At 42.4% G+C, this 22666-nt stretch overlaps 1 protein-coding gene across 1 annotated transcript in view; it reads left to right on the top strand.

Annotated features, from left to right (window-relative positions):
• Nucleotides 1-295: 295 nt before the first annotated feature.
• Nucleotides 296-22666, top strand: part of mbnl2 (muscleblind-like splicing regulator 2) — a 145710-nt gene continuing 123339 nt past the window's right edge. Inside the window, exon 1 of the mRNA XM_055636681.1 lies at nucleotides 296-408. The gene's annotated coding sequence lies outside the window, so the exon portion shown is untranslated. The remainder of the gene's footprint in view (nucleotides 409-22666) is intronic.

The raw sequence follows: 22666 nt of genomic DNA, 5'->3' as shown, positions 1-22666 counted from the left end.
ATTTCTCCTCTGTCTCCTTTGTTCGGAAGAAAATAACATCAACATAGACATGTGTTTAATTTTCGAGCCTCATTACAATTCTATAAAACGTTGCTGCATCTTTCCAATAGAACTATGCTCCATCTGTGGTCTAACCACAGATCCAATAAGACCCCCACCCCTGCTTATGTATTCTGTGCCTTTTCTGATCAGTCATCTGCATCATAGATCTGCCGAGAAATGCCAGCAGTGAGCCAGGAAAGACCTTGATCAGGACATTGACTGCAGCACTTGTTGCATAGCTACTGGTTAGCCAGACAAGCAGCACGTTAGAGGTGCAGTTCTGACGTCAGTGAAGACCGTGTCTGAGCTCCACTCGCATTGCACACTGTTGTAACACAGCCCCTTTGATACTGAGAAACTCCTGTGGTAAGTACAGTTGGTGGTTTTGCAGCTAGATTTTGCATTAATCTTGTGTATTTTGGAGTCGTCTCTTGTCTGTGTTCCAGTTACTACGCAGTTACATTTCAGAGAGCACTGGAGAATTAAAATGTAATTGCCTCCCTCAGGTTTGTGCAGTCTTCCCTCAGGAGATTTGTTTATTAAATCTTCGAATTGAAGGCCGACGACGGAAAAATGCTTCTCAGTTAAGATTTAAAAATACTTCATTGTGATTCTCTGTTAAAACCAGTAGATGGAGTGACATACCACAGCATGGGATACAATGCAAGTGGCGTGATGGCACAGTAGGCAGAGCCGCTGCCTCTCGGCACCTGAGTCCCAGGTTGAATCCACCTTGCTCTCTGTGGGGAGTTTATTTGTTCCGCCTGTGACTGCGTGGGTTTTCCAATCTTCCATGTAGATAAGTTGGAGGGAAAAAAATCAAAATACAAATGGTTGGCATGAGTGGAAGAGAGTAACTTGCAGGGCTACAGGGAAATAAGAAGAGGGAATGTGATTGATTCGAACCAGAATGGACCCAAGGGGCAGCTTAGCTACTTTCTGTGCAGTGGTAAGTGAAGGGAAGCAGGGAGATCAGATCCATCATATAACATGGGTAACCAGTCCTTGTCAAGTATTTGTTCTGACTGCAAACCGTAAAGAACAATATGTACATTCGCTTATACATAACAAAAAATAATTTTCGAGAGTGAGCACAAGAGGTTTACCAGGATGATGCCTGGAATAGAGTATATATTACTATAAGGAGCGGTTGGGCAAACTTGTATTGTTTCCTCTCGAGCGTCAGAGGTTGAGGGGAGACCTGATAAAAATGTATTAAATTATGAAGAGAAATAGATAGGATAGCTAGTCAAAACTTTTTGCCCAGGGTGGAGATGGCATATACTAGCAGGGATAGCTTTATAGCAGAGGACGAAAGTTTAAAGGAGATGTGCTTGGCATGTTTTAACGCAGTGACAATATCATATCTGTTTCCACCACCACCACCCTTGACAGTTTCAGGCTGCACAAAAACGGGTGTTTATATGGGCACGTGAATGTGCAGAGAACATGTGCAGGCAGAAGGGATTAGTTTAATTTGGCATCATACTTGGCACAGACATTGTAGGCTGGAGGGCCTGTTGTAATGCTGTACTGTTTTGTGTTCTATGAAAAATGTAAAATAAGAAATAGTTCCGAGATGGTGAATCATTTACATATCTTTTTTTAACAGGGATGAAAATTGTAATTCCCAAGAAATTGTAATTTTATGTCACTGACTGTGATTTACATTATTAGCTCTATTAAGGTAAATACAGTGTTGTTGAATCATTCCAAGTGATAAAATGTTAGGGGAAGAAAAAAAATAAACCTTATAAAATCCATCCTTCCCATGGCTGCCAACTAAATATTGATTGGCTATTGATCATCCTCTTCACCTGCTTATTGCTTGCCAAATCAAACATCTCTTAAGTATTATTATCAGTTCCAAATCATGGCAATTACCAATAGCAGGATCTTATACTTTTTTGTTTTTAACCAATAGTAACCAAAATAAAACACACCCAAATAATTATTCTATTCAATTTGTTGCACCAATGAAAGTATGTTGACAGTATAGTTTAATAATGCATTTTGCTTTCAGAATGTATCTTTAAAAAATGTGTTTTTTGTTGTCAGACTACACACATTTCTGACTCCCATTATTATATCAACTAGTCTTCAGCCCACCCTGTTTCTATTCTCCCGTATTTGCTCCGATGTTGAGGCATCCCATACAGATGTCTATGAAATGTAGACGCAAGCATATGCAGATACTGAAATCCTCTGCAAAATACAAAGTGCCGGAGGAACTCAGGGGATCAGATTGCATTACAGGTAAGGATCGTTCTTCAGACTGAAGTCTGAAGAATGAAAAATTGTCTGTCTATTCCTTCCACAGATGCTGCCTGGCCTGCTGAGTTCCTTTAGTACTTTGAGTGTCGCCTCTGAAATGTCTTGCTTCTTCCTTTATCATTGGCCACCCCTCAACCATTTAAACCTTTGACCACATTACATCCATTTCCTACGCATCTTCATTTAAATGAAAAGCTGATGAATGGTCTTTGACCTGACACATCGTCTCGTTTCTCTTCCCCTGGATGCTGCTGACCTGCTGAGTATTTCTAGCATTTTTTTTAAATTTTAGATTTCCAGCATCTGAAGTTGTTTTTCTTATTCTGTTTGACCAATTGCATCTGTTTGTGTACATGTAAATCATTGCACATTAACGTCAATGGAGAGATGAACCCAGAATAGTGGATTATTTTGCATTACCAATTTATTTTCTGTTTTGATATGGAAACTGAAAGTTGATGCAAAGCCTAAAGCTTGCTCTGTAAACAAAAACGCTTCTTTTGCAGCAGTCATAGCCAAAACCCAAATATGAAAATTGCAAAGTTCAACCCCCAATGAGAGGTTTTCTGATTAAAGGGGAAAGTGCATTTCATCCATTAGATGTATTTCATCAAAAAATGCTGGGAGTACTGTTTCAGTATTTCTCTGCAAGTACACGTATTCAAACATTATCTGCTTCCTTTAAACTGATTCCTGAGTTTTGGACAACAAACAAAATGGAATAGTTTCTTGTTTGTCCTGCAGATTAACTGCATTCCACAGGGAGTTGGTTGTAGGCGAGGTGTAAAAATACAGTAAGGAAGATTGCGAAAATTTCCTTACTACATGTTCCTGTCTGCCTAAAAACTGGGTCGATGGGTCAATTGGTTAGGATCATAACTTGCATGCTATCCAGCAGCAGGCATAGAAATGCAATGAATTTCTAAGGACAGCCATGTTTGAGAAGGATTCTCTATAATCACTCTGAGTAAATGGAATCAAAGACGTTTTGCAAGGTCAGAAAAAGGCATGTGGAATGTGAGTCTGTGACTGCGTAGGCGTTGTGTACTTGAGTTAGTGATGTCATTTTAGAATAACATTAGCTGATTTTTAAACAATGAGTAGAAGGCACAACTTTTAATGTCTGAGCGGCAGGAAGGTCTGGACTTATGAATGCATCCAAGCATTGCAAGAAGTGACAGGCTGCCCATAGATCTGTAATCTGCCTTCCGTCTCCAGCTCTGCCTCTTTGTTGAACAGTGTTACGCAGGAAGCAGAAACCACAGTCATTCAAGGTCCGGTTGCTGAAACGAGAGATGCAAAGCTTGCGGGTGGAAGCCACGCTTGCTGGAACGGGTGGAGGAACGGGACCCACGAGGCTGCAAAGGTTTAGCACAATCTGCTCATTATTTGGCACCACTGCTCATTCAGGTCATTAACCAACTAGTGGCCTCCCTGCTCTGGTACTGGTTGACCACATTGGTCCCAACGGCCACCTTTGCTGGGATCATTCAGAGGAAGTTGGTGGACTTCTTCAGAACCAGTGAGGGTCCCTCTACACAGGAATTCTCGCCCTCTACATCATGAACCTGGGGTGGAGGGTACTGCAACGTGGAGTCCTTTGCAACCTGTTTCTCTCGGGGTTCACAGACTCGCCAACCGCTTGCCACTGTTGCAGGCTGGAAGAGCCTGTGTTCCACGTGTTTATGGAGTGTGTGAGGATGAAGCCCCTGTTCCAATATTTAAAGGGGCTGCTCCTTGCACTCTGGCTGAACTTCTCACCCACCATCCTCATCTTTGGACACCCTGTGCATAGGGGAGAGGGTAGGGCCGAAGATGTCCTGGTTGGGTCGCTCCTGGGCCTGGCCAAGCTGGCTATGCGCGAGTCACAGCGCCAGGCAGAAGAGGGCTCTTCCCGAGCCGGCTGCCTGCCAATTTTTCAGGGTTACGCCCGCGCCCGAGTGGTTTTGGAAAGGGACTATGCGCTGTCCACGGGCGCCCTGGGGGATTTCAGGGAATGGTGGATACTGCATGGGATGGAGGGTATCCTCAATAAGGATGGGGAAATAGTTATACAATATTTAAGAATATTTGTTTATTTTGTATTATGGTGGTGGGTATGTTTGTATTTTTGTGTGTATTTTTTGTAAATAGTTAATTCAAATTTGTTGGTAAAAAGAGCTGACCCTCTGATGTCTCAAGCCTTCCGCAAGCACGCTCATTAATTATTGCTTCTCTGTAACCCCACTGCTTCTCTTCCTCCACCTCCAACAGAATGAGCTGCGGCAGCATACAAATGACTGCACCAACCTTTTGATGAAGATTCTCCAGAGTACTAGCAAAACCCCAAAGTCCACAGTGAAGTAATGAGGCCATCATAGTTGCAGAAGTCTCATTGATCTTGAGGTTCCTTTACCATTTAGCCCCTTGGTTCAGGTTTTCTTGGTGATTTTGACCACCTCTTTGAAATGCCTGCAGCAGCAGTTAAGATCTCATTGCATTCCCACTTTTATCTTAGAACTCAGATTTGAATTTATTCATAATCTACTGACTGCTGCTCTACTTTTACAAATAATCCATTGCCAGCAAACAAGTGGATTGGAGACTAGATTGACATTTTCCTTGCATCCATTGTTGGTGGGAGCTAGGAACCACTAGTAAACACTTCCATGCCCATGTGTGTTGCTTCCGTGCAGCTGTCTAAAACTGTAATACGAGATTGTCATTGTTCAAAGTCTCACTCGTCATAGTGAGTGGATTTCTTAGATCAGATTGCAGTATTGGAGCATTGATTGTGGCATACGGTTTCAGGAATGTTTGTCCAAGCTTTTAATTGTCTTGTAATTACACAAAGCTAACAGCACAGAAATAGGTCATTCATCCCATCTGGTCCGTGCTTGTGTTTCAGTTTCACACAAACCTCTAACCACCCTTTTTAATCTCTTCCCCGTCACCATCTCTTCTCTCTCTCTCTCTTGTGTATTCATGCAGCTTCCCATAAACCTATCCCAGCTTTTTCCTTCAACTGCTCAAGATGAAACTTGTTCTCAACATGATCTGGATAAATGAATTTATTTTTAGATTTATATGAATGATTACCTTATACACACGGCCCCTTCTTTTAAGGTTCCCCCCATTTTAATATTGTCTCTCGGCATTTTCTCTATGGAAATCTCAAAAATCTTAAATATCTCAGTTATACTATTTCTCTATTTTTTTTTTTTTTACCAGAAAAAGACGCTCCATAATCTTATATTTTCTAATTGCATGCTGGGTGTTGTCGTTGATTCTGGTATTGTCCTTGTAAATCTTTGCTCATTCCCCAGTCCCTCAGTATCCTTATCCCAACTATTGAAATAACCTGGCAATAAATATTCAAATTCAACCAATTTGGATTCATGAGGTGGATCATTTTTAGCGTTATCTTAAGTTGAGGGAATGCCAGAAATGCATTCAGTTTTGTGTACCCTTTTTCTTCAACACCCACTGGATATAATCTTATTATTTTAAACTAAGATGATCCTCCAGTAATCTAGTATTAAACCCAATCATGTTTCCTGTGTGTTTGACCTAGATAATCATCTTTAATTGAAGTCACCAGTTAGTTTATTCACGGGGGAATAAGACTATGCGCAACCAGAAATACATATGCAAAACATTATGGAACAGCCTGATCTTAATGAAACATTAAAAATACTTATGGGGTTTGACCGAGTAAATGTAAGGATATTGTTTCTTTTGGTTGGAATACCTAGAATGAGGAATTTCAGTCTCAGAAAAAAAGGGCTAGACATTTACAAAGAAACATTTTCACTCGAGGGGCCGAGCCTGTGGGATTTCCAACCCGGGAGCACTGTGGAGACTTGGTCACTGAGTGTATTCACAACAGTTATTGATAGATATTGTCAGTTTTAAGGGTAGCAAGAGATATTGGATCAGAGCAGAAAGGCAGCACAGAGATTAAGTGTTAACCATGATCTTATTGAATGGTGGGACAGGGATTATGGCCTAATTCTGCTTATATTTCTTATGCTTTTATGTTTTATAAAATAAATGTTAAAAGGATTACATTTTTAAAAATAGTCGAAATGCTCCTCTTTGCCTTACCCAGCAACCTTAGGCCTCCCTGACACTATAGATTGCAAACATGAAACTCAACCCCAGCACCAATTAATTCACTTTTACATAAAAGGTACTTTGTTATGTAGGAAAATGTTGTAGCTACTGGATGCAGCAAGAGTCCACAAAAATTGAGATGCATGACCAGTTCTCTGCTGTTTTCAACATATCCAGTATTCTCTCAGCAGACTACCCGTCTTCCACTGCAGCTTACTCAAAACACAACTGCCCTGTGCGTAGTTCACATGGTACGAGCTAACCACCATCCCTGTATTATCTCCCAGTGAAACAATTTCCCAGTTTTAAAGTTCCCACTCTCCAGCAGTAACAATTGCTCAATAGACTTGGCTCGAAAACTCCCTTTCTGAACTTCTCTTTCCTATTTTGAATTATTTCTTCTAATACATCTGGAATCAAATGGTGCTAAAAGAGGTCAGTTGGCCATTCATGCTTATGTCTGTCTTTTGATAAGCTATCCTATCATTTCCACTCATTCCACACTATCGTATAAATTTCTCATTTTCATTTCAAGCATCGGGTAGCATTTGTAAGTGACAAAAGTATAATAAAGGTTGAGTACCCTGCATTACGAATTGCTTCTTGTAACACTTCAAAATCTTCCCACTGCTCACAAGGGACACGAGGAGTGTAAAAATACAAAGTTAAGGTGCTAAAATCAGTACTTAGAGTCAAGTCTTACGACACAGAAAGAGGCCCTTCAGACTAACTTGTTCATGCCTGCCCAGGTGACCCATCTAAGCTAGAACCATTTGCCTCATATCTCTTTAAACCTTTCCTATACATGTAAATATCCAAGTGTCTTGTGGAATATTGGGTGTGTACCCTTTAAGAATTGCAAATGACCAACCACTGCTCTCTGTATGTCACTGTAAATGTTTTAGTGTTGAACTGAACAGAACCTGTTTGCCTGTCTGGTGGTAATAATGTTGTCCATGGCTGTAAGCTTATCTTTTGTTCACTGCAGAACCCAACAGTGTTAAAATCTGTTACGTTATTTTCAGGTATTTCAGGGAGAGCAACTGAGACCAAAGCTATGGTCATGGAATGAACAGAATTTGACTCAATAAAATAAAATGATTGCCTGCAGTATGTTGCGTGGCCTGTCCTTAAGTGTAGAATAAATTTTAAGTTGGCTGCATTTACCCTGTGGCAAAGTAACCCTCCCCACTGTGTGCAAAACCTCCCTAAACTAATGACCTTGACGTCAGATTGTCAGCTCTGTCTGGATCTCAGCAGAATCTAGGTGCCTGTCTTTGGAATTTCTCTTTTCCTTGAGTTTTTCTGCACTCATGCTTGGCTACCATATCGTGGTAATTTATACTATTAATGCAGTTACAGAAAACTTTGGTTTGTTCCTTTTTTAAAAGAGGCAAGTCTATCCTGTTACCACCCAGACAGATAATGGCAGACTTCCTTAACTACAGTTTTTCTGTTAAAGCCCAAATATTTGACCTTTGCCACCATAAAATTCTGTAGCTGACAGCTGGACTATCTTTTATTAGTTAAGTGTCACTTAGATAAGGGCAGTCAACACAGATGCTAAATAGGAATGTGTCTGATCTTTAACTCTTATAGTACTGGAAAATGTTACTGTTATTAAAACTAACTTTAAAGTATCTGGAGCTATATTGTTATAACTATCTGTCCACTCACCTGGAAAGCAAAAAAAGAATGTGACAAATCTTATTTATATCCTGCCTTTCAGTATAAAAGACAATGGAAGGGGAGAGATTGCCTACAAGAGATTGACTTTGCTGAACTGATGAAGTCAAATGGGATTACTATAGAAAGGTGCAACAGTTGGTGTGGATGTGGTGGGCCGAAGGGGCTGCCTTGTGTTCAATGAGATAACTCCATAGCTCAAGGCTTGATCAAAGGGGATAGAAACATAGAAAATAGGTGCAGGAGGAGGCCATTCGGCCCTTTGAGCCAGCACCGCCATTCATTGTGATCATCCCCTATCAATAACTCGTGCCTGCCTTCTCCCCATATCCCTTGACTCCACTAGCCCCTAGAGCTCTATCTAACTCTCTCTTAAATCCATCCAATGACTTGGCCTCCACTGCTCTCTGTGGCAGGGAATTCCATAAATTCACAACTCTCTGGGTGAAAAAGTTTTTTCTCACCTCAGTCTTAAATGACCTCCCCTTTATTCTAAGACTGTGGCCCCAGGTTCTGGACTCGCCTAACATTGAGAACATTTTTCCTGCATCTAGCTTGTCCAGTCCTTTTATAATTTTATATCTTTCTATAAGATCCCCCTCATCCTTCTAAACTCCAGTGAATACAAGCATAGTCTTTTCAATCTTTCCTCATATGACAGTCCCACCATCCCAGGGATCAATCTCGTGAACCTACGCTGCACCGCCTCAATCACAAGGATGTCCTTCCTCAAATTAGGAGACCAAAACTGTACACATTACTCCAGATGTGATCTCACCAGAGCCCTATACAACTGCAGAAGAACCTCTTTACTCCTACACTAAAATCCTCTTGTTATGAAGGCCAACATTCCATTAACTTTCTTCACTGCCTGCTGTACCTGCACGCCAACTTTCAGTGACTGGTGTACAAGGACACACAGGTCTCGCTGTACCTCCCCCTAACCTAACCCCATTGAGATAATAACCTGCCCCCTTGTTTTTGCTACCAAAGTGGATAACCTCACTTTTATCTATATTATACTGCATCTGCCATGCATCTGCCCACTCACTCAACTTGTCCCGGGCACCCTGCAACCTCCTAACATCCTCTTCACAGTTCACACTGCCACCCAGCTTTGTGTCATCCGCAAACTTGCTAGTGTTGCTCCTAATTCCCTCTTCCAAATCATTAATATATATGGTAAACAGTTGCGGCCCCAACACCGAGCCTTGCGGCACTCCACTTGCCACTGCCTGCCATTCTGAAAAGGACCCGTTCACTCCTACTCTTTGCTTCCGATCTGCCAACCAATTTTCTATCCATTTTAACACCCTACCCCCAAAACCATGTGCTCTAATTTTAGTCATCAGTCTCCCGTGCGGGACCTTATCAAAGGCTTTCTGAAAGTCTAGATACACTACATCCACTGGTACCCCTTCATCCATTTTACTTGTCACATCCTCAAAAAATTCCAGAAGATTAGTCAAGCATGATTTTCCTTTCATAAATCCATGTTGACTTGGACTAATCCTTTTACTGCTATCCAAATGCCCCATTATTACCTCTTTAATAATTGACTCCAGCATCTTTCCCACCACTGAAGTCAGGCTAACTGGTCTGTAATTCCTCGTTTTCTTTCTCGCTCCTTTCTTGAAAAGTGGGATAACATTAGCTATCCTCCAATCCACAGGAACTGATCCCGAATCTATTGAACATTGGAAAATGATCACCAATGCATTCACTATTTCTAGAGCCACCTCCCTGAGGACCCTGGGATACAGACCATCAGGCCCAGGGGATTTATCCTCCTTCAGTCCCATTAGCCTACCTAATACTATTTCTCGCCTAATGAACATTTATTTCAGTTCTTCTACCCCCTTAGATCCTCTGTCCTCCAGTACATCTGGGAGATTGTTTGTGTCTTCCTTAGTGAAGACAGATCCGAAGTACCTATTCAACTCTTCTGCCATTTCCTTGTTGCCCATAATAATTTCACCCGTGTCTGCCTTCAAGGGACCCACATTTGACTTTGCTACTCTTTTTCCCTTAACATATCTAAAGAAGCTTTTACTGTCCTTCTTTATATTCCTGGCCAGCTTCCCTTCGTACTTCACTTTTCAGCCCGTATTGCCCGTTTTGTTTCCTTCTGTTGTCCTATGAAAGTTTCCCAATCCTCTGGCTTCCGGCTACTCTTTGCTGTGTTATACATCTTTTCTTTTAGTTTTATTCTATCCCTAACTTCTCTTGTCAGCCACGGTTGCCTCCTACTCCCCTTGGAATCTTTCTTCCTTTTTGGAATGAAATGATCCTGCGTCTTCTGGATTATGCCCAGAAATTCCTGCCATTGCTGTTCCACCGTCATTCCTGCTAGGATCCCTTTCCAGTCTACCTTGGCCAGCTCCCCTCTCATGCCTTCATAGTCCCCTTTGTTCAACTGCATCACTGCCACTTCCGATTTAACCTTCTCCTTCTCAAATTGCAGATTAAAACTAATCATATTATGATCACTACCTCCAAGCGGTTCCTTTACCTCAAATTCTCTTATCATATCTGGTTCATTGGACAACACTAAATCCAGAATTGCCTTTTCTCTGGTCGGCTCCATTATAAGCTGCTCTAAGAATCCATCTCGGAGGCATTCTACAAACTCTATTTCTTGGGGTCCTGAACCAACCTGATTTTCCCAGTCCACCTGCATATTGAAATCCCCCATCACCACAGTGGCATTACCTTTGTTACATGCCAGTTTTAACTCCTGCTGCAACTTACACCCTACATCCGGGCTACTATTTGGGGGTCTGTAGATAACACCAATTAGTGTCTTATTGCCTTTACAATTCCTCAACTCAATCCACAGTGACTCTACCTCGTCAGTCCCTATGTCTTCCCTCGCAAGGGACTGAATTCCATCCCTCACCAGCAGAGCCACCCCCCCCCTCCTCTGCCCACCTGCCTGTCCTTTCTATAGGATGTATAACCCTTAATATTAAGTTCCCAGGCCCGATCCTTCTGCAGCCACGTCTCAGTAATCCCCACAATGTCATATCTGCCAACCTCTAACTGAGCCTCAAGCTCATCTACTTTACTTCTTATACTTCGTGCATTCATATCCAATACTTTTAATTCCTTACAAATCTCACCTTTCACATCGATCCCTATTACACTTGGCCATACTCTCCTATCCCTTTGTGAGCTTCCTTTCCCGTTAATTCTGGGGTAATTAACCATCCTTTTACTCTCTTTCCCTTTAACTCCGTCCTCGACTATCCCATTTGACACCCCACCTCCCTTATTCAGTTTAAAACCACCCGTGTAGCAGTGGCAAACCTGCCTGCCAGAATGCTGGTCCCCCAACCGTTAAGATGCAATCCGTCCCTTTTGTACAGTTCCCCCTTACTCCAAAACAGATCCCAGTGATCTAAGAATCTAAATCCCTGCCCCCTGCACCAGTTCCTCAGCCACACATTGCAGAGAGTAGTGAATCTCTGAAACTCTCTGCCGCAGAGGGTAGTTGAGGCCAGTTCATTGGCTATATTTGGCTAAAGGGATCAGGGGGTATGGAGAGAAGGCAGGTACGGGATACTGAGTTGGATGATCAGCCATGATCATATTGAACGGCGGTGCAGGCTCGAAGGGCCGAATGGCCTACTCCTGCACCTATTTTCTATGTATCTATGTCCCGTATCTCCCTGTTTCTGTTCTCACCAGCACGAGGAACTGGAAGCAAACCGGAGGTAACAACCCTGGAGATCCTGCTTTTCAGCATTTTTTCGAGCTCTCTAAAGTCACGCTGCAGAATATTCATCCCCTTCTTTCCGACATCCTTTGTGCCGACATGCACTACCAATGTATTTTAAGGAGGCCTTAGTCTCAGCAACAGAGAGGCACAGTGATTTAGATGGGAATTTCCATAGAGTGGGATCTATAGGGCCAATATATACTTAATTATCTAAGGAGGATCAAGGGAATTCAAAACTAAGGCCCATAAATACAGTATTGCCATTAATAGCCCCTGGATATATTTCTGGATGATCCCCTTTATAGAGCGAGAATAGAATGTGGAGGAGTTACATAAAAAATGGAGATATATTTTGAAGGGAAGCTGGGGAGGGGAAGGAAGGCTTCATGGAAGGAGGGAGATGAAGAAGACTGCACGGTGGTTCATGCCGTGCATTAAACACCGCCGTGGAATGGTTGGGCCAAAGCGCCTGTTTCTGTGCTGTAACATTTTGGTTGCAAAATATAATTTTAAAAATGGTAAAGATCTAAATATGCAGCTGGGGATAAACTATGCTCATTCAAAACTTTCCCTGGCTTCAAAGCAAATCAGTGCTCAAACCTGTCCTTGTTTTCTTTCCGTTCAATGGCGCAGCTGGTGGAAAGTTTAAGTGTAAGCACAGGTTAAGTCTCGTCACATTCCTGCCTTTGGTAAATTATAAATATGTGTGCAGAATGCAGTTGCAAAATATCAAACCTTGAAATTCAAGTTAATAAAAACAAATGTAATAATATTGTAGCCGTGAACCAGAAGCTTTTGTCACAAATGATTTCATTCAAGGCTGATGTTGGGTGGTACATCACGCATTGCATCGTCAACCTATGTATTTATTGCATATCCTTAGTGATCTTGACACTTTGGTGCTGGGCTTTTACCTTGAAGCTCTTGTGTCCTTGTAATGCTGCTCCCAGCACTGTATCAGAAGTCAGAGGCATCAGGCATGTGACTATGTGGTGATGATGATGGTCCCAAACTCTTCATTCTTTATGTCTGTATTAATTGAGAGTGTATTGGGTTGAAAGACTCTGTTGCAATGAGCTTGATGTGCTGTGTAGAGTGCTGGGGTGAACCCACCACTCATCGGGGACAATGTGGAATTTACTGGTCGGTCAGAAATAGGCTGACCACTTTGTTGTTCTTCATTTTGAAGGTGAATTGTTTGGCCTGGGAGGAAAGGGAGTATTTCCATTTCTGTATATTAGAAAGAAGGGTGGTGAAGTGTAGTGTCCCTGGAAATGGGGGTAAATGTTGACAGGTAAGACAACAAGAAGAACGTGAGTACACCACCTACCCCACCCCACCATTCAACATGATCATGCCTATCTTGCCCCAGGTCTCATCTCCTCCACACTGCCAGTTTCCCCCAGCCTGCAGTTGCCAGGCAACATCTGTGGATTTTGATCTTTCAAAAGTGTATCTACCTCCAATGATCTAGCCTTCACACCTCTCCAGGCTGGGGAGTTCCTGTGATTCACTACCCTATACAAGAAGAAGTTACAACGCAACGTTCAGTACAATGGTATTAACATTGACTATTGAAGGAATCCAAGCCTGTTTCATCCACTAGAAACTCGGATATCATTGCTTATGTTTGGTGTGAAGTATGTACAATTTTAATGTGAACAATTTATAATTAATACAAATAAACAATTTAAAAACTAAAAACTCATACTAGAGAGACTATGACTCTGGACTCCTCTGTATTAGTGTTATTTTTGGACCTGTTACCTGGCTACACTTTTGGTGCAATTATTTCCTTCAAGCTGTGTAATGCAGTGTAGTGTTGCTCTGTATTAGAAGCTGAAGGTTCAAGTCTTGCTCAGAGAACAAGCCCAAACCACTACCCCAGTGGTGCAGCAATAAAATTCAGGGTAGTGCACGGACCCAGAAATGGAAGAACGCAGATATCTCAGAAGACAGGAGAGCTGTCAAAGGTTACAGAGGGACCACAAAAAGATTGCAAAGGATGAGAATTTAAAAAATCTGCCCATTGTTGTATTGGAAACCGGAGAAGATCAGTAAGTATAGGTGATGGAAGAAGAGGAAATTAGCACAGCAGGCTGTGTTTTGGTTGAGCTCCAGCTCATGGAAGGACAAATATAGGAGTCCACCTGGAGACTGTTATAAAACTCATCCTTAGGTGTCAAATGTACTAATGACAGAGCCACAAGGAACTGAAGCTGTTGGAATCTTGAGCACAACATATAGTGCTGGAGAAACTCAGTGGGTCAGGCAACATCTGGGGTTATGGGTCTGGACCTCAAACATCGTCTGCCCATTTCCTCCACAGATGTTGGCTGATCCATGGGTCCACCAGTCCTGCCTGGTTTCTCCAACAGTTTGTGTTTTGCACTAATGTTGGAAATAAGCTGAGACAGCACTGGACTAGGGCAATGTTGTGCATGAGGAAGCAGGTAGTTCTTGTCATGAGTGGTTTTATAATTTGACAGAAACACATTTCACGTCATATACATATTTGGAATTAAATCGTCAAACCAAACTTATTGTCATATACGCAAGTACGGTGAAGTACAGGTACAATTGAAAATCCTGCTTGTAGCGGCATCACAGGCAGACTCAGAAAACGCACAAAACATAAATTATGCATAAAAAACACAACATTTCTCAAAGCAAGACTACAAAAAACAAGGCATTGACACAAAGAATTAATTAATAAACGCATTTTATAGTTTTTAAGTGGTCTTTAGTGTTCTTTTTTTTAAATAGTTAATACTTCTATGTTTTTAACAGTATGATTACATTTAACTTGTTTTTGATTTTTTTTTAATGTTATTGAAAGTCAGAAGAACTCAGTGATATTCAAAAAAATATGACTGACAATTCTGTTTGCAGGCAAAGCATAGCTGGCTGTCAGGGCCCTGATCCTATGTTGGAATTAATCTTTATTCTTTATGAAGGTGATCGCTAACCCATGGCGTTGGGACCTTTTGGTCACTCATACAGAGGGTCCAGTGGGTATGGAGGGCTCACCCACACAGGACAGGTGGACACATAAATCAGAATTTGCCGGGGGCCATAGGATTAGAGTAATGATATTTCTTAGTTCCTCATGGCAGTGTTTTATGTGAGATGAGTTTGGTGGTCTGTGGTACACTGGCATACACTGCAAGCTTTAATGGCCGCGGGATTTACTTACCATCGCCCGCCGGGGGCTTTGGCTCTGACATCGGGAGGAGAATGAGGAGTGCAGGGGAGAGATAAAACTTTGCCTTCACGTTTATGTAAATTGTGTTGTGTCTTGGTTCTTTTTCTTGATTGTATGACTGCAGAACCAAATTTTGTTTGAACCTCAATGAGGTTCAAATGACAACAAATAAATTGTATAATTTAGTATAGAAGCTGGGATGTAATGTTAAAATTGTACAAGGCATTGGTGAGACCAAATCTGGAGTATGGTGTACAATTTTGGTCGCCCAATTATAGGAAAGATGTCAACAAAATAGAGAGAGTACAGAGGAGATTTACTAGAATGTTGCCTGGGTTTCAACATCTAAGTTACAGAGATAGGTTGAATAAGTTAGGTCTTTATTCTCTGGAGCGCAGAAGGTTAAGGGGGGACCTGATAGAGGTCTTTAAAATGATGAGAGGGATAGACAGAGTTGATGTGGACAAGCTTTTTCCTTTGAGAATAGGGAAGATTCAAAGGTGATCGCTAACATGACTTCAGAACTTAAGGGACATAAGTGGGTATGGGGGTAATATGAGGGGGAACTTCTTTACTCAGAGAGTGGTAGCGGTGTGGAATGAGCTTCCAGTGGAAGTGGTGGAGGCAGGTTCATTGGTATCATTTAAAAATAAATTGGATAGGCATATGGATGAGACTTAAGGGAATGGCCGGGGGTTATGGTATGAGTGCAGGCAGGTGGGACTAAGGAGAAAAAAAAAAAAAGATTTGTTCGGCATGGACTTTTTGGGCCGAGATGGCCTGTTTCCGTGCTGAACCAAATTGTTATATGAGGTTCATATGGTTATAAAATTGTATATTGTATCAAACCATTATTCTGAATCAGAATGAAGATGACTGGCTAATTGGCCTTTCAAACACTCTTGAAATCTAGTCAAATGTTTGGCTGCACTTTCATGCACGAGGACCATATTAATGCTGTGATCAATACTGGTGTAATGCCACTTAATCTTGGGGACCCAGAAAAGGAACAGTGAGTCAGCTGTAAATTGTTCTGGAGAGTTGTTACATTTTACAACTTTAAATCACTTCTTACTTAAATATATTTTTTCCGTCTCTCGAAGTACACTACTTTTTAAAAATTTCTCTTTTAGCAATTGATTTGATCAAATTTCCATTATTTCCTCCTCCATCGATCCTCTGTTTTGCTCCTTTGGCTTACACTTCAACGGTAAGAGAGATTCCAGATCTCTTGCTGCCTTCAATGCATTATTATCGGGTCAATTACATTTGGAGCTGATGGGTGGGAGAAGAATGTCCAACTAACACCACTCACTACCTCTCTCCTCCAAGTCCCAGATCATTCTCTAAAGTTAGTATTCCACAAGTTTAAAAACATGGGCAACTTATATTTTAAATAACCTTCACCATATTTCAGAGGCTGGGGGGCTGTCAGGGCAACAGTAGATGGCAGAATCTGTTGCTTACAGGGACCCAGCATGAGACATGGATGCAAGTCAGTGGTCAGTAGAAGCTAGAAGACATGCAGAGGAAGAGAACACAATCTGGCCCCACTGGGATTCGCACTTTCACCAGATCGGAAATGCCTTGCCATCAGTGCTCAACCAACAGCACACAACAGGTCAGCTTTTAGATTCTGAAATATTATATTACAGCTTCGAATTAGCCTTTAACGGGTCATGTGCTGGAATTTACTAATTAATCCTCCTGGGAGCAATATGGACAAAACTCTCAGAGGTTGCATCACAAATTGGAAAGTATTACAGCGACAGGAGTTCCTCATTAAAGGTGGCAAAAGCCAGCCTCTTCCATGTGTATTTCATAGACTTAGCACCAAAACAAAATGTTGCTACAGTATTCAAGAAGGAACTGCAGATGCTGGAAAATCGAAGGTACACAAAAATGCTGGAGAAACTCAGCGGGTGCAGCAGCATCTATGGAGCGAAGGAAATAGGCAACGTTTCGGGCCAAAACCCTTCTTCAGACTGATAGGGGGTGGCGGGGAGAAGGAAGGAAAAAGGAGGAGGAGGAGCCCGAGGGCTGAGGGATGGGAGGAGACAGCCCGAGGGCTGAGGAAGGGGAGGAGACAGCAAGGGCTAACAAAATTGGGAGAATTCAATGTTCATGCCCGCAGGATGCAGACTCCCCAAGCAGAATATGAGGTGCTGTTCCTCCAATTTCCGGTGTTGCTCACTCTGGCCATGGAGGAGACCCAGGACAGAGAGGTCGGATGGGGAATGGGAGGGGGAGTTGAAGTGCTGAGCCACCGGGAGGTCAGGTAGGTTCTTGCGGACCGAGCGGAGGTGTTCGGCGAAACGATCGCCCAACCTCCGCTTAGTCTCACCGATGTAGATCAGCTGACATCTAGAGCAGCGGATGCAGTAGATGAGATTGGAGGAGATACAGGTGAACCTCTGTCGTACCTGGAACGACTGCTTGGGTCCTTGAATGAAGTCGAGGGGGGAGGTAAAGGGACAGGTGTTGCATTTCTTGCGGTTGCAACGGAAAGTGCCCGGGGAGGGGGTGGTACGGGAGGGAAGGGAAGAATTGACAAGGGAGTTGCGGAGGGAGCGGTCTTTGCGGAAGGCAGACATGGGGGGAGATGGGAAGATGTGGCGAGTGGTGGGGTCACGTTGGAGGTGGCGAAACTGACGGAGGATTACTTGTTGTATGTGACAGCTGGTGGGGTGAAAGGTGAGGACTAGGGGGACTCTCCCCTTGTAGCGAGTGCGGGGATGGGGAGAGAGAGCAGTGTTGCGGGGTATGGAAGAGACCCTGGTGCGAGCCTCATCTATGGTGGAGGAGGGGAACCCCCGTTCCCTGAAGAATGAGGACATTTCAGATGCCCTGGTGTGGAACGCCTCATCCTGGGAGCAGATGCGGCGAAGACGGAAGAATTAGGAGTAGGGAATGGAGTCCTTACAGGAAGAAGGGTGGGAAGAAGTGTAGTCCAGATAGCCATGGGAGTCAGTGGGTTTATAGTGGATGTCGGTCAGAAGTCTATCACCTGCGATGGAGGTAGTGAGGTCAAAGAATGGTAGGGAAGTGTCGGAAATAGTCCAGGTGTATTTGAATGCCGGATGGAAGTTGGTGGTGAAGTGGATGAAGTCAGTCAGTTGTGTGTGGGTGCAGGAGGTGGCACCAAAGCAGTCGTCGATGTAGTGGAGGTAGAGGTCGGGGTTGGGGCCCTGGTACATATTGAACAAGGATTGTTCGACGTACCCGACAAAGAAGCAGGCGTAGCTGGGGCCCATGCGTGTGCCTATAGCTTCGCCTTGTATTTGGAGGAAATGGGAGGAGTCAAACGTGAAGTTATTGAGGGTAAGGACCAGCTCCGCTAGGCGGAGGAGGGTGTCAGTGGCTGGGTATAGGTTGGTTCTCTGGTCGAGGAAGAACATCTTTAAACTCAGCAATACCATTAAACAAGTGGCTAAGTTTAAAGAACTACAAAATGATCCATCCTTTTTATTTTGATTCCTTTGGATTTCTTAAGATTTTGATGTACAGTATGCTTCTAAGTTGTGGTATATGAATGCTCTGGCCATTTCAAGATTCTCCTCCTGTAAATCCAGTTTACTGTTTTATTGAAGATAGACACAAAAAGCTGGAGTAACTCAGCGGATCAGACAGCATGTGTCAGAAGGAACTGTTGATGCTGGTTTAAACCAAAAATAGACACAAATTGCTCAGCGGGTCAGGCAGCATCTCTGAAGAGAAGGAATGGGTGACGTTTCCGGTCGAGACCCTTCTTCAGACTGTTTTATTGTTTGGAAGTTATTAGTTTGGTAATCCTGCAAGAAAGGAAAGGACAATGGGAGGAGGATTAAGCCACGGCCCCTCAAACCTGCACTGCCATTAAATACAGTCATGGCTGATCTATGCAGGTTTCAACTCTTCTGTGCCAGTTCCCAGTAGCCCTCAATTTGTAGTCATAGAGTTGCACAGCATGGAAACAGGCTATTAGGCCCAAAGTCCACGCCAACCATTTGACACCCATCCATATTAAGCCCATTGCCCAGCATTTGGTCCATAGCCCTCTGTACTTTGCAAATTCAAGTATTCAGAAATTCACAAATTCAAGTAATCATGTATTGTCTTTCCGCTGACTGGTTAGCATGCAACAAAGGTTTTTCATTGTACCTCAGTGCACGTGACAATAAGCCTCATTAGTACTCCTAAAATACATCACCTTACATTTGATTAAACTGAATTCCTTTTTCACCAACACATTGATATCTCTATGCAGCCTAAAACTAACCCACATTCTCAACAATTCCGCCAATCTTATTCTAGGATAGCAAGCACCAAAAAGCTTTCCACTGCACTTCGGCCCACGTGACAATAATAAACTAAACTAAATTCTGAGAGATGAAATCTCTACACACCTCTGTTTTAAATGACCAGCGTCATATCTTGTCCCTTGTTCATCACTCTTGCACTGGCCCCAATGTCTATCCTGTCAAGCTTTCTTTGCATATTTTATGTTTATTATTATTCTAAACTTCAAGGTATTGAGACCAAAATTGTTCAACCTCTCTTGATAGGACACCCATTAAGCCCGGTTGCCAGCTGCGACGGTGCAACTCTCCCTCGGTCGTCCCGAAGCCGGGCTCATCCGACACTGTACCCGCTCTAGCTCTAACTTGTCGGCATGCCTCCCAAATTCGACCCCAACAAGATCAAAGTTGGTGAGTCGAAGATGTGGGGCTGGGCCCCAGGGTTAGGCCTCAGGCCTGGGCCTTGGGTCGCGTGTTCCCTGGGCACGCATGGGACGCGAGGGCGGCGGCCGCTTCGAGTGATGCCCAGGGAGTGGGTTCTCATCCGGGTCGGGCCTGCAGTACAATGTTTACAAGCCTATTGTTGTAGGTCGGAACTGCTGGTTTAAACCGAAGATAAACACAAAATGCTGGAGTTAAACAGTGGGACAAACAGCATCTCTGGGGAGAAGGAATCAAGAGAGAGTTAGATTTAGCTCTTAGGGCTAACGGAATCAAGGGATATGGGGAAAAAGCAGGAACGTGGTGCTGATTTTGGATGATCGGTGCTGGCTCGAAGGGCCGAATGGTCTACTCCCGCACCTATTTTTTTCTGTTTCTAATCCCAAGAATTAGCCTGGGGGGATCTCCTTTGCACTGCCTTCAAGTTTACATGGTGTCTTTCCCATCCACTGGGTCTTCTAATGAAGCAAAGATTGGTTTACGTTTTTATGCAAGTAGATGAGATTCATCTGTTTTAAGCTACAAACATCTAAACCAACACACAACAGCTTGACTTCTGCAAACAATGTCTATTTTCTCATCAAATATGACCCATGTAAACAGCAGCAAGGTTAAACAGTCTATTTACAAAGGGTCTCTACAGATGTGAGTAAATTGATCTCATGGTCTAAACTACAGCAAAGTCGCCTGACAAAAGCAGGATGATTTGTCCAGGAAGGTGAAATGAACAGAGGATGGTAACAAATTAACCCAAGCCAGTGCTTTCAGGTAGAACCAAGAGGGTAATTACCCAATCATTCTGACTGGGAATACAGACTTCTCTGCATGCAGCTGGAAATTAAAGGCTTTTCCCTTAAGGGCTTATTGACTGAGGTTTTTATGGAAGGTGTGGGGCCTAATGCTTTGTGTATTCAGCATGCCCCAGCGTATCAGAACCAGGAGGTTTAATAATTCAAAATTTTCCAACAACAACACTAAGACGTCTACTTCAAGAGCAAGAGCTGTTCATGTATACAGTTTTAGAAAAAATGTGAATCACAGGCATTAAGGAATGGGTGTAGGAGCTGTAGATTATAATGCAAACCTAACACCGTGTTGCTTGGAGTGTTTATAGGCCCCACCATATGTTTGATTTATATGGGTAAAAGCATTAAAATTGCCAATGTGTCTGGATTATCCTCAGATTTCGGTGTAAGAATCCAGGGGTCCTCTCAAAAGATCTAGGATAGATCTTAATTTATCTTGAACAATAAATAATGCACAAAAACATGAAAATACAGAAGAATATAAAGCCAATATGAAACAATTGGTTCCATTGTTATTCAGAGCTTAGTCTCCTAATGCACACGTCAACATGGATGCACATTTGTCTTTTCTGTTCTCTAAAACTATATTGAATTGAATATTGTCACGTGACAAGTCACGGTGAAATTCTTTGCCTACCCAAGGTACGCAACGAATGTTAGCATATGGATGTTATAAGGGCATCAGGATCAATAACCGCGGTGACGAAGCTATCCCAACATAGCTAAATTTAGGATACCCTAATCTGAATAGGACGAGAGGTATGATAGCACCACGGTTACATTAATAGACTAAATTTAAAAGCATAACATTAAGAGTTAGTGCAGAATGTATCCTGATATGCTAAATATATTTTTCAAATGTATATTATTTTCCAGTTGTGTATTTATGCACTGATGTGCTTTAAAAAAAATCTTATTTGTTTCACTGCCGTAGAATTTATGTGTAATTTCTGTATAATTTGTGTTGTTATGTGTTGTCTGAGTCTCAGTGATCCTGCTGCAAGCAAGATTTTTATGGCACCTGTACCTCACTATACTTGTGCATATGATAATAAACTTGACTTTACTTTAACATAGTATATACAGTAAATCACATACTCATTAAGAGTGAGAGTTTAGTAGTGTATCAGTTAAGGTATTAGACTTGCATCTGGAGGTGACTCCATGAAGTCTCTTGGTGAGGACTTTTTTCCTGGATTTGCCTTGACAATTAACTGAACTTTATTTGCCATTAGGTTCATTAGTGTTTTATTGGTTTGCCTCTTAAGAGTTTAGCATTCCCAATGTTACTACTTCACCAGCACCTCAGTGGCCTGTGCTCACATTTTGGTGGGAAAGGTTTTCACTTAGCCAGCCCAGTCCTTGATCCTGTGTCTCTGCACAGAGATGGCTTCTTGCAGACATAAATACCATCATGTGATGTTGGGGGCGTGGGGTCAGAACAAACCCCACACACAAAACAGCTGCCAAAGAACTGTAATTGCTGGCTACGTCACATCCTGACAAAATCTTCCAAAAACTAATTTATAAAAGTATTGAAAATGTAATAGCTAAACTCTTAACGACAGTCAAAATATTTAATTAAAAAAATATATAAATTAACTAAAAGCCTTAAAATAGTCATAAAACCAACTGGTTTTCACTCTATCCCAGTTTTGAGGAAGGTGCTTCCACCTGAAACATAAACAGTTTCTTTCTCCACAGATGTTGTCTGACTTGCTGAGTGTTTCCAGTATTTTTAATTGTTATTTCAGATTTCTAGTATCTGCAGTTCTTTGATTTTCATGTCTCTGGAGTCCAGTCCAACATTTATCCATGAAGCGACACCATCAAAAACAGATTAGCTGACGGTTTATCTCATTGCTACTTGTGACACCTTGCTGTGTGAAAACGTGTTCCCCTTTTGCTCAAGTAGCATCCGCTTTTGCTGCCAGGGCGAAGAGCTTTCAGCACTCCATTGTGTTTCATCCCTCGTACTTTATAAACAAATCCATCACTTTGGCTATTTAATTGATGTATAAAGAATTAAAAATAATATTAATGACCGAATGTTCAAAATGCACATATCTGGGGTTGTAAGTTCGGGTGGAAAGATAGTGTCAAGTTTCACAGATAATAA

Source organism: Leucoraja erinacea, chromosome 6 (genome assembly GCF_028641065.1).
Source record: "Leucoraja erinacea ecotype New England chromosome 6, Leri_hhj_1, whole genome shotgun sequence".
NCBI lineage: Eukaryota > Metazoa > Chordata > Chondrichthyes > Rajiformes > Rajidae > Leucoraja > Leucoraja erinaceus.
The sequence above is the reverse complement of the archived record's forward strand: the minus strand, read 5'-3'. Positions and strand labels throughout refer to the sequence as shown.